Genomic DNA, 13,606 nt, shown 5'->3' with positions numbered 1-13,606 from the left:
ACCCTAGCCGTAACTGAACATTCCAAGCAAGATACCATAGTCCAAAGCCTGCCCACACTTACCGCAGGCCTTTGGGGAAGTTTACCTGTACGAGCGTGTAGCTCCGGCAACCCCAGACCCCTTCCTCCTCCCCCCTTAGCCAGCTAAAAGATAATGCGGTTGTGTCCCATCTGTAAAGTAAATCATTCAATAGGTGTGGTGTCCCTGGTCACTGCGACGAGGGCCGAAGCTCGTTCTTGCACCATAGTCGTGCCGTCCGGTTACAGTTCTGCCATAGGCAGACGTCTTCGGCCCACCCGTTGCCATCCTCCCCTCAGAGATTTTTGAGAGCATTCTGAGGAGGCCTCCTGCTCGCCGTGCTCAAGACCCAGCAGTGCACAGGACTCACAAAGGGACCTCATTTGATGCAGCACCCCGTTCCATTTGAAGATCAAGCGGAAGGGATGGCCCCACGCATAGGGTATCCCTTTGTCCCAGGAAGGAAGTGACTTCCTTAAATGCTTTCCGTTTTTGAAGAGTGATGGCAAGAATGACGGAGTGCCCCTGGTATTGGAGAGGTTGTTTTAACTGTGCCTCCCGCAGGATCCGCTCCTTTAGGGGAAAGCCTGGCAGGAAGGCCAAGATGTCTGGGGGAGCGGGTGTGCGCCATGCCAGGCCCACTCTGTGTGCACGGTCGAAGCAAACCTCAAAATCGGAAAATTTGCCAAGTATCTCCCGTAAGAGGCCCTGCAGGTAGTGGGCCACATCAGCTCCCTCTGCTTTCAATGGAACACCTTGGACCCGAATGTTATTGCGTCCTGACCTGTTCTATAAATCTTCGGCATGCGCCTGCAGGCCCACTTGCTGGTCTTTAAGGCAAATGAGTTCTTGTTGAAGATGATCCATTTCTTCGCTTCTGGTGTGGTCATTGTATTCCATGGCTGCCACCCGCTTTCCCAGACCATCTACTTCACAACGTATTTCCCTCACTTCCCCTGCCACTTCCTGTTTGAGCGTGTGAAAGTCCTCGCATACAGAGTTGAAGAGGGTGTCCAGGAATGCCCGGGTGATTGGCACCTCCCTGTTCCCATGATCTGACTGCTCCTTTGGAGTGGAAGTGGAGGGGGGGCCCCCTGTCTCCTTTATTGGGGTCTTTGAGAAGCATGTCTGTCAGCGTGATCTCCACTTTTTTCCATGTTGCGGCCATGGTAGGATGCTCCCACTGGGATTTGCTCCTTCTGATCGCCGAGATCTCTAGAGGATGTGTACTCCTGGCCCTATTCCATGGTAGCTGGTAATTTCTCCTATTCCACGAGCTTGTGCAGCGATCCTGTGTCCCCCTCCGTGCAAGGTGTGTGCGCTCTCTTAGGGGAAGGGACGCCCAGAACGTCTAGGGCTCACCGCACTTCGATCCGGCATGCGGCAGAAAGATGTCGCTGAGATGCAGGTGCGTGTTCAGTATGTCTGATGTTGCCCTCTCTCGCAGGAGGGGGTCTGGCTGATCTGGTGGAATCCCATAGGGTAAGGGCTCTTGAACCATGCAGCGGTGGCACCTGTAAATGTTCACCCTCCCTAGTTCCTGCTGAGGGTGCCGGAGTTGGAGTGGCTCTGTCCCTCGTGCACTCCGGTGGGTTATGCCAGCACTGGCCAAGTCCTCTGCTGTAGCCCTGTGAGTGCCCTCTAAAGTCCTGCTTCCTCCACAGGCCTCCCCTCCGCAGCACCCCCGCAGCAATGCCTGTAGGCCTGACGCAAGCTTCTGTGGTGTTTTGTGTGGCCTGGGGGTGCTATTATCCTGGTGTGTGGCTCCCACTTCCCCCAGGCCGGATCGCAGTGCGCCTGTGGTTTGCGGCCTCCTGCCGCCACTCCTCTCCTCCGTGGAGAGTGTTTCGCCCTTGCTACTCGCAGCGCCGCCAGGGGGTTACATGTTCCGAGTTTTCTTAGCTGCTGTCTTAGGCCAATGCTTGCTGAGGCCCCATGTGCTGGGTGCAGGTAATAAGCGTAGGCCCAGCTGTTCCTCTGGACGATTTCTTCAGAGCCTGGGGGCCTACGCTGCTGTCGTCATGCAGCAGTGCTTACTGGGGCCCAATGCGCTGTGCTGGGAAAGATCGTGGGCCCAGCCGTACTCTCAGACTTTTCCTTGCTGAGCCTGGGGGCCCCTCTGTGACTCCCCCTGATACCGGTAGACTGTCCTTAAGACTGCCCCCGCCGCCGCTCCCGCTGTTGTTACGACCCGCTCCCTCTTCGTGCCCTCAGGCTTTCGTCCCAGGGCCTCGCTCTCCGCTGCTGCATGCTCGATGACTTGCACCGGGGCCTGTGCGCTGGGGCCTAGCGGCCTCCTGCCACCTCACCTCCCCTCATAGGCGGATGTATGACTCTCCTGTGCGCGACTGCACTCCGCCGATGTGGTTCTGCCAAGGCTCCGCACTGGGGTCCCCGTCTCGCCAACGAGTTGGGCGGAGTCTGTGCGTGCTTCCCAGGACCCAAAAGCCCCAACCTTGATTTTCACTCCACTGTACGTGCCATGACCCTCTTGCCGCTCACTGCTGCTGGAGCTCTGCAAGAGCTTCCATTGCACTGCTTTGCTGCCGCTGTAGCCCTATCACCTTTCGCCGGGGCTGGCGGTCTGCTGACTTTGGATTGCCGCCGGAGCTTTGAAGTCCCCACCTCTGGATTCGGTCTTGTCCGCGTCGAGGCTCGCTCAGCTAAGGCGTCATTTCGCGGCTGCAGGCTGCGAGTTGTTACCGGGTCCCTCCAAAATGTCCGGCCCCCGAAACTGCTCACAGGTTGGGCTCCTTGTTTCTCCTCAGCTCCCGGCTCATTTTAGTGCTCAGATGGGGATATTTATGTTGGTTTTGGCTGAAGATGAGGGCTCGGTACGGTTAGCCTCCGGGTCTTGCATCCTCCTAGGTCACCATCTTGGCGACGCCCTCTTTAATTGTAATTTTAAAAGAAATTATTGTAATATTTGTAAAAAATATTAATATTATGTTTTAAATTATTTTTTTTATATAATTTTTATTTTTAGCCCCATTTTCATAACATTTGGCATTAATCAACCCCATGTCTGTTATAGGTGCACAACAGCTTTCTTTGTCTAAGGATTTTTCCATTGTCATTTGTCAGCTGCACCTCCATGAGTGCCACATTCCAAGTGATGCACATAAAGTGCTCGCTCTTTGACATGTACATTTGTATGTTGTTGTTGTTTCTCTTTCGTATCCTTCCTGATTGTACACCATGAAAGTTTATGTTGCTTTGGTTTTACAAAAAGGACACACTGTACCATTAATTATTTATAATAACTTAAGTAACCAGAAACCACACTAAGGGCCCCATTACAATGAGACTCAGAAAGACTCCCACCATGGGTTTCACTTTCAACCGCCCCATTACAATGCAGGCGGTCAAAAGTGAAACCAGCCAGTCATTCCGGCTGGATTCCAAAGGGCTCAAAGAGCCGATCGGCCAGTTGGAGACCTGTCCGTAAACTCAATGGACTGCGTTTCCGCCGTCGGGATTACGATGTTGGTTTCCGACATGCCTTTCATGTCGGGCTTTCTGACAAGTGAAGCGTGTTGGAAAGTGAATTTGGGGGCCATATCTGGACCCCCTATTCCTTGCAGCTTTCGTTTGGGGGCAGAGGAGACACCTATGGTGCCTCCCTGTTCATCCCTGCACCGCGTGGAAGGTACCTTGCGGTACCTGCCATGCACTGCAGCGATAAACAGATTCTCCCATTTCTCTTTGGGAGCTTTTTCTGCGGCCACTTCATGGCCGCAGCACCAGCTCCAATAGAGAAATGGGAGTGTGCGACTGCACCATGTGCGGTCACATTGTAATGCTGCATTCAAGACCGCGGACTGAAGTTCAGTCTGTGCCGATTTCGCAACAGTGTCTGGTGGACCTTAGTCCGCCTAGAATCGTAATAAGGCCAAATTGATATTGTTGGCCTGTACTGCTAATTGAACTGCAACATTGCCATGTTTCACTGATGATCTTTTTGCTTGTTTGCTTTTAGGTACACAAGAGACAACATCACCCTCAGTACAGGCCTGTGATTGACATGACGGGTGGCCACACATTACGGACATCTATTTAGCTTGTGAAGCTAGCTGCTACTGCCAGCTTCAAGATGACCCAAAAGAAAGGTGCTACTAAGAAAGTGGCCAGTGATAAGAAGGAGCATACCACCGCTGGTTTGCCGCCCCAGACCTTTTTGGGAAAAAAATGTGTGCCTGCCACACAAGTCTCTGGGGAGCAAGTTGGAAGCAGAACCTCCGCATCAGCGGACCCACACCAACCTAGGCCCAAGACCATGTCTGTCACAGAGGCAGCCAGTCTAATCATGGCAGCACTGATCATCAGTGATGTTGAAATGGACTTATGTCTTTCGCAAAGTAGTAGGCAATCATTGAAGGAAACTAAAATAATTAGACAACAGCAGCCACAGCCAGCAAAGTTAGTTGCTCCCAAAGTAGGAGCAGTTCAGGAGAATGAGCTTCATGCGGAGGAAGTAGAAGAAGTCACTCTTTCAGAAGATCCATTGTCTTCCAGATCTCCAGCAAGAAAAAGGAGGATTAGTCCACCAGCTTCCTCTCCAAGCTCCCCTTTTAATGATCAAGGCTCCACTTGGATCCCACCTCAGTCTGAGAGTGAGACACGCCAGGGGAGGCTAGGGAAAAGTAAGGTTTCTGAAAACATTATACTACCGGATGTAAAAGATGAATATGATGATGAGATAGTCATCATGGATGTTAGGCCAGCCCCAGTGGAGACCAAAATTACTCCACCTCAACCTGCTCTGAGGGAAGTGGCACAGATACCACCACCGCCAGCTGCCATATTTGCAAAGGCCCGGCAGTGACATACACCCAGGTCCACCTCAGTAGAAGTAGGTACTCAGAAAGGCAAACATCAAAACACCTACCTACTGCCAGTTCATCCAACATTAGTGGTATCACCAGCGCCAGGAAGTGGACCTCCCCAGTTTGGGACTTCTTTACGGTTTGCAAGAAAGAGCCGAACATTGCCGTATGCTCCATTTTCAGAGAAAGTGTTAGTTGGGGTAAGCTTGGTTCAAACTATGGTACCCGAGGCCAAACAGCACATTTGAGAAAATACCACACAATCCAGTGAGAGGAGCACCTTAATGACCCAAATTCTGCAAGTGGTGCAAATTGGGGGGTGAAAGAATGAGCAGGGAATCCGATTCGATCCCGCTGGAAGGTTAAAGAGAGGAAGACAGTTTAATTGCGCTAAACAGCCCTGTCTCCAGCATTGCAGTAGTATCGCCACATCATCAACATCGCAATGGCACAAGATGCAGCTCCAGACACCAAGGCTTTAAAAGAATATCCAAAATAACTGAAGATTCTTCTGCAGGTGGACATTAAATTGCTGGTTCTGTCTTCTTTTTTGAGAAAGTCCTGTAAAATAATATTGATGCAGTGCGCCAAACAAAGGACCCTTATCTATATTTTTGCCATTGTCCATGGCAATTAATCTAATGTTAAACCTTCTTGGTCGCAGTCATTCAAATAACCTTGTTTTTAAAGCCTTTCAAGATGTTTGCAGCAGTATTGGATTTCTCTATGGCGAATATGGCTACTGTTGAATGCTTCTGAGCACCAAAGACTCGACCAGTCCCTAAAGCTACCAAACACAAATGTAGTCTATACAAAAAGTTACTCAAAGTTTATCTTGTTGTTCTTCAACAGCATTGCACTACAGGACAATCTATTGCATTTAACCCCATCGATGCTCATGACGAGCTCAGCTCGTCATGAGGTACACCTCTCGTACACTCATGACGAGCTGAGCTCGTCATGAACAATGGGATTTCTAATTCTCCAGCGCTCCAGGAGAATAGTATCAGCATCGATGGTGTTAATTCTGGACTCAGTCTGTGAGAAGTTGGACACGTTTCTCACAGTCAGGAGGATGGTGGTAGGGCTCAGGGCTTGACTACTTCAACAACTGCCACCAGAAGAAGGAAGTTATCCATTTCACATAAATTAACATTTAGGGCCAGATGTACGACTGTTTTTTGCGGTCATAAATGGGAAATTTGAACATTTGCAACCACAAAATTGGTCTGACCTATGTACAAACTCTATTTTGCGAATCGGTGAACTATTACTAACTCTCAGAAAATTGCCGACTCACTATTAGGAAGGGCCATGCCAAGGGCATCCCTTCCTACCAACGAGTTCCAATGGTATAACCATTGTTTTAAAACCGCAATTCAAGTAGGTAAGCCACTCGCAAACAGGAAGGGTTCCCCAGGGGAGCCCTTCCCTTTGTGAATGGCTGCGAAAATATTTTTTAAGAGTAGGCAGTGGTCCCAGAGACCACTGCCTATTCTTAAAAAATGAAACAGAAACGTTTCATTTTTCTTTTTAAATGCATCTTGTTTTCCTTTAAGGGAAACTGCCTGAATACATTTTTTTTTAATGCTTTATTTAAAAAGTTGTCACAGACATGGTGGTCTACTGACCCCGGCAGGCAACAATCCCTGGGAGTGCTAGCCAATCCCAATGGGGCCGCAAATTGCATCTGCCTCATAAATATTAATGAGAAATTCAATTTGCAACCCCATTGGGAATTGTAAATTACATTTTGCGAGTCTCAAATTGTGAGTCGCAAAACAACACAATTTGCGACTCGCAAATTGAAAAGGTTGTACATCTGGCCCTTGGTGATGATGACTCTAAAAGGCCTACTCAACTTTCTGGAGTGGTGGTGAGAGAGGTACAATGATTTTACTTCATTTGGAAAATGCAAGGTTGCGGAGAGTGAGCGCTGCTGGCTGGCTCAAATTTGAAACTATATGGTGGTTGGGTAGGGGGCCTGTTGTAGGTAACCGGAGAAAAACGTGGTGATCTATTATTATTATGATCATGATAATGACAGTTGCGACTTTAATTAGCCCGATAGTACATGCAGGCACTTGTGTGTGATTGTTGGTTGTTGTATTGCTCTCACCTACTTAATTATTCGCACATCAGAAATAAAATCAATAATTGCAAAAAGGACCATTTTTCTCTCTTGCACTACGTCTGAGTCTTCTTGGTGCACTCCTCATCAAGTATAGCTTCTGTCCTTCTCCTTGATTCTACATTATAATTTTTGTTTTCCAATCCACAGGCCTTCTCTTCTCCTGCACAAAAAGGCAAAAGCACCATAGCACTCACGCTTACCTTACCAGACCGCCTCAGCCAGGCTCCCAATATTGATGGACAATGCAAGAAGAATGCAGATGCACCTCCCAATTTGTCAATGCAATATCATTTTTCTGTTAATAATATTTTTTTAGAACTGTGTGTGTTGTTCTCCTTATAATATCTATTTTTCAAACCCAGGTGACAGAACATTTAGTATATAATTATAGACTAACTGGGTCGCTCTGGGGCTGACGTACTGTTTGGGTTGCATGGCATTGATTTGAGTTAACTGTGTAATAATCATTCCTTCATTTCCTTTTACTCCCTCAACAGACTGCTGAGGGTTGGCTGCTCATTGCCCAGATGAATATTGTCTTGTGTAGTGTTTGTCTCTGTCACATCTTTCCCCAAATCCCCCTTCCCATCCATTCGTCAAACCCCTAACCCTTTCCCCCGAACTGTTTTGATTTATTGCGGTGTGACTTTCTAATTTACACCATGAATTGATCACACACTTGGTGAGGCAGATGTGGTGAAATCAAAAGCAGCATCCACTCAGTCCAGGATCTGCATTTCTACTTCTATTACCAAAACACTAGTCCACATTGGCCCCATTTACCCAACCACGCATAAAAGTGACCAATATTTTAGATATAGCAGGACATCATTCATCACCATCCTCATTCTGGCATTTTGTTCCATAAGCACTTAATCTTTTTCCTTTCAGGATCTGAGAATTTACTACTTTAGTTTATTTAAAATACTAGCTTACCATTGGTCTGAATATTTTTGTATTGAATGTTATATTTTCACTATCAGGTATACGTTGGTGTGTCGTAGCCTGATCCCAATTGTTCGTAAAGCTATGATATAATAATATTTGTATATAACCCATTAGATCAGTTTTTATTTAAATTTATTTAGTTGCCTGTGATGAATAATCCTTCAGATTAATCCTACAGTTGAAGTTCACCTAGGTGGCATTGTAATCTCGCTTCTCCTTCACTGTTAGTGCACTAGCCACTACCATGACATGGCACCTTGGGAAACCATGCAGCCCTTGCTTCATCTATTAAGAACTTAGAGCTCCTGAGGCGTTCAAGCCGGGAGTTAGGGCATATTCGCACTCACTTGCTCCTCCTGTTCCTAGTTTGCTCGCAATTTTTGATTCACGCATTTTGTGGTGCTTTGTTTTAAGTTTTAAAATGACTGGCCTTATTAAATTAAAGCGGACAGATCGAATTCGGGATCACTGTGGGTCCCCTCACTGCTCCGGTGGTAATCGAGGGCCGATTTAGGGCTCTATCAGCTTGCAGCCACCCCACGGGCGCAGACTTTGGGCGCCATCTTAGGAGAATCAAAAGCAGGTCAGCGCACTAGTGTCCGGGCGATTGTTGGCCCAGACACTACAAATTGGACTCCATAGCCCACACGCCTGCATTAAGAACTTAGAGCTCCTGAGGCGTTCAAGCCGGGAGTTAGGGCATATTCGCACTCACTTGCTCCTCCTGTTCCTAGTTCGCTCGCAATTTTTAATTCACGCATTTTGTGGTGCTTTGTTTTAAGTTTTAAAATTACTGGCCTTATTAAATTAAAGCAGACAGATCGAATTCGGGATCGCTGTGGGTCCTCTCACTGCTCCAGTGGTAATCAAGGGCCGATTTAGGGCTCTGTCAGCTTGCAGCCACCCCACGGGTGCAGACTTTGGGCGCCATCTTAGGAGAATCAAAAGCAGGTCAGCGCACTAGTGTTCGGGCGATTGTCGGCGCAGACACTACAAAATGCACATCATTTCCTGTACGCGCAGCGGGCGGGCGCAGTGGGCGCACCGATGGCGCACCGGAGGCGCGCCAGAGGCAGGCCTGTCTGCGCCCGTCTGCGCCAGACCGCGCGCCGTGGGCCAAATACTCTGCCCTTTTCCACTTCAAAGGCTCGCAGGAAATACTCCAGGGACGAGCTTCTTCAGCTAAGGCAAAAGGTAGGACCTCAGTGTGGACAATGGGAGAGTTCTGATAGCCAATTCAGACAATGCCAGTCCTGTCCTAAAATTACTAAGCATGCGCGGAAAATCCGTTCCGCTCGCGGATTTTGCGGATTTTCGGTAAATTCGCAATCCGCGAACTCTCGCGAATTTACCGAAAATCCGCAAATTCGCACGTTGAGGATTTTTTTCTTGGTGATACAATATTGCGGCGTGCGGCGTTCACTTACCGTCATTCAGCGTTTGCCAAGTTGTTTTTCTCGATATTTTGCGAGTGCTGCGCCATTTTGGATCTTGCTGCGGGATCCCGCGGGAGTTTGGCCACGCATCGCGAGAGTTCGCAATTGCGAACATGTAGGTGCGGCGGGCAGCAACAATCTCGCACTCGCAAAATTACAACATTTGCAATTCTACACAAGAAATCCACTAGCAAGCAGCATAGACCTTCTGAAAATGATGATTTTTATCAGAATAACTCCTCAGGTTGACATTTGCCTGCACGTTTTTGGATTTGAGGCCTTTTGACTTTCTTTGGATCACTTTTGGATTAGAAATCAACTTTCACAAGTAAGTTTGTTTGGGGCATTACAGTTGCTGTTCTGCAGAAAAACGAGTTTTGCAAAACTGAAAGCACTCAGCAGGTGCAAAAGTTCACTCATCATTAGTAACCATTCCCTGTAGTACTTCCAGAGGGGCCCCTCCAGAGTTCAGTTGCCTATGTTTGTTTGGGGCATTACAGTTGCTGTTCTGCAGAAAAACGAGTTTTGCAAAACTGAAAGCACTCAGCAGGTGCAAAAGTTCAAACTCATCATTAGTAACCATTCCCTGTAGTGCTTCCTGACTGGGGCCCCTCCAGAGTTCAGTTGCTAGTTGCAACAATTCTATGACCCTGCTCTGACCCTCACAGCAGGCTCATACAATAGCTACAAGTAGGCCACAAAGGTCCTGGAAAAAAAATTGCACTGCAACAGAAAGCAAATTACAGATAAGGAAGCAGGTGCCAGACTGGAATTTTAAAACAGTGACACATTAATAAATCAACCCCAAATTAATTCATGTCAGTTGAAGCAGGGCAGGTGTGCTTGCTTTTCCCCCCCATAATCTACAGTGATGAACCAGAGGGTGGCATTGATGTACCAGAGGGTGGCATGGGTGAAACAGAGGATGGCAGTGGTGAAACAGAGGGTGCTGGGAACCTGTGATGATGAACCAGACGTAGAAACAACATAGTCGCGACCGTTGCGAGCCGACAAGTAAGTTCGCAATTGCGAACTGGTACAAAACCCTCGCGAACTGGCAGAAACCCTTGCGAACACAAAAAAAAATCCGCAAATTCACGAGAATTTGCGGATTGCGAGTTTGCAAATACGCAAATTCGCGAACGCCAGATTCGCAAAATTCGCCCATGCTTAAAAATTACTCGGGCAAATAGATCTGATGACAAGGCCCGGAGTCCTCTTAGCGTGGCACTCCTTAATTGCAGGTCACTACCAAAGCACGCGACTGAGATTAACCTTATGCTCCAGGAGGGGAACCTGGATATATTGTTTCGTACAGAGACATGGCTTTCCCCCAACTCAGAGTTTGATATTGTTAGTGCCCTTCCGGATGGCTTCCTTATTCAGTGCTAACATAGAGTGCATGGGAAGGGAGGTGGCCTGGCCATAAAATATAAAGACGGGTTTACATGTAGGATAGAGGACAGTTGTATAGCAGACTCAGAAAGTAGTCATTTTATTAAACAATTCACCCCTAACAACTCCCTGTCAGGTCTCATTATCTATCATCCCCCGGGCTCCATAAAACAATTCAAAGAATCTCTTTTAGATACCACTATAGCCGCAGCTGCGTCTTCCTCTAATTTTATGATACAAGGAGATCTTAACTTACATTTCAATGATCCTGATGACAAGGTGGCAGCTGATCTCAGGCTCGATTTTAAATCTTTCGAACTTAACCTTATGAACAAGGAGGCTACTCACACTAAAGGACATTTATTGGACCCAATATTTACCAATATTATTCAACTGGATTCCAGTCTCCCTCTCCCTCTTCCTTGGACCGATCATTTCTTGATTCCATTTGCATGGAATACTTGCACTGACACACCATACGCCACACTATCTCGTACATTAGAGAGAGCTTGGTCTAAGCTACCCCTTGAGAACTTTATCCAGACACTTGAACAAACAATACCCATGCCAGAACCGGACCCACTAGTGGTGGATACTAACTTTCGTAGTTGGTTGAACAATTCTCTAGATGTGGTACTGCCTAGGAAAAGTATAATTAAGAAGAGCAGTGCCTTCAAAACACCATGGTATACGACGGAACTTAGAAGTATGAGGAAAAAGTGCAAAAAACTAGAACGCACATGGCAAAAAGACTGGTCGGCCAATAATAAGGCAGCATACCGTTCTTCTATGAGGCTTTATAAAACTGCCCGAAAAACAGCCCAGTCAGCCTTTCTGGCGGAGAGAATTAAAACCGCCTCTAACTCATCTAGGGAAACCTTTAAAATAGTAAAAGAACTGCTGAAAGTCCCCTCCTCCTCAAATAGGCAGGAGAACTCAGAAGCTAGATGTAATCAACTAGCTGACTTTTTTGATACGAAAATTCAAAAAAATTTTAGACAGTCTTCCGCATAGTGAGTTAACTCCTGACTCTGCCGACCACTGTGCCCGTACACCTGGCCCATTGCTGCACTCCTTCTCCCCCTTAACTAGGGAAGATTTTTGTAAAACTCTGTCTTCTCTGAAAAGCGGCTCCCCGTCTGACCCAGCGCCTATGCACATTCTCAAACTTATCTCAGACACCATTGCCCCCGTAGCTACGGAGCTTAAAAATGCCTCCCTTACCCGGGGTGCTGCCCCCCCCAGCTGGAAGCAAGCTAGGGTGAAGGCTCTTCTTCAGGCCTTGATCCCGCAGATTTGGGAAACTTTCGACCAATATCGCTATTACCTGGGCTTAGTAAAATCGCGGAGAGAGTGGTTAACCTGCAGCTTTCCTCATTTTTGGAAAACAACATGCTACTGCGTAACTCACAAACGGGCTTTTGCCCGGGTCAGGGGACTGAATCCGCCCTGATAGCGGTGGCGGAAGAGGCAAGATGCATTTTAGATTCAGGGGGGTCTGCAGCCGCGATCCTCCTGGATCTTAGTGCAGCTTTTGACACGGTGGACCATGGTATCCTAATCCAGCGACTTGCGGGATTGGGAATCTCCGGCATGGCTTTGCAATGGCTCTCATCTTTTCTGAGCTCTCGATCTTTCCAGATCTGTGAAGGCAGTGCAACCACTAAATCCATCCCCCTCCAGTGTGGAGTACCTCAGGGCTCTTCATTGAGCCCCACCCTTTTCAACGTTTATATGTCCCCACTGGAGGAGGTGGTCAATCCATTTGGGATAAAAATAGTCACCTTTGCTGACGACACCCAACTAGTCGTCTCGTTATCCCAACACGAGAGGTGCTCAGAAAATCTTTTTGCATGCCTTTCAGGAATCTATTCCTGGATGTCCAGCTCTCGGCTCAAACTAAACGGAGCGAAAACAGAGATCATGCTCCTGGGCCACCAATTAACAGCGCTGCCCAAGTCCATCTGGCCCCCCTGCCTGGGTGATGCTCCCGCCCCTAAAGATGAAATCAAAAGTTTAGGGGTTTGGTTTGAGCCGGACCTTACCTTTAAGACCCTTCTAAAGAAAACAGCAGGCATATGCTATGGGTTACTTCGGTCTGTACGAAAGGTTCTTCCACTTCTGCCTTTCCAGTCCAGGAAGCTGTTACAGCAATGCCCTGTTTCTGGCGGCACCCGAAGCAACCATCAACACCCTCCAGCGCATCCAGAATTCAGCAGCTAGGCTGCTGACTGGCTCCTCATTAAGAGCCTCGGCTAAGCCAGCATTAAGATCTCTTCACTGGCTGCGATACGAGAAAGAATAAAATCCAAATCTCTCAGTATAACACACAAGTCTCTTCAGGATAAGGGACCCCCCATTTTGAGGAGTTTGGTCCGCCCGTATAAGTCCCCTCGGACTTTGCGCTCTGACCTGGGAAATTTGGCCATTGTCCCCAGAGTGAGGAAGGCGCGCTCGGGGGGGCGTCGCTTCTCGGTTAACGCGGCATCGCTGTGGAATGCCCTCCCTGTGACGATCCGAACTGAACCCAATTATTGGAAGTTTCGGAAGCTTCCTAAAACTTTTCTCTTCCCCAACGACCCTTAACTTACGGCCCCCATCTTAGGTTGCTTTTTGTTCTGCAGCGCTGGGACGCTCTCGGGCAGCCATGCGCTTTATCAATCAAAATTCATTTCATTTCATTTCAAGGTAAAGGAACTATGGAGTGCGTTGTTGTACTTGTAGTCAATATAGGCAATGGAAAATGTAAAGTTGCAAACCCCCCTCATACCTCCCCTTAGAGTCAGTTGCAGACTGCAGAGACAAGGAGAATAGTAGTATGACATGGGTGCTACACACCTGTTATACGT

Source organism: Lissotriton vulgaris, chromosome 11 (genome assembly GCF_964263255.1).
Source record: "Lissotriton vulgaris chromosome 11, aLisVul1.2, whole genome shotgun sequence".
Taxonomy (NCBI): domain Eukaryota; kingdom Metazoa; phylum Chordata; class Amphibia; order Caudata; family Salamandridae; genus Lissotriton; species Lissotriton vulgaris.
This window is presented reverse-complemented; position numbering follows the sequence as displayed.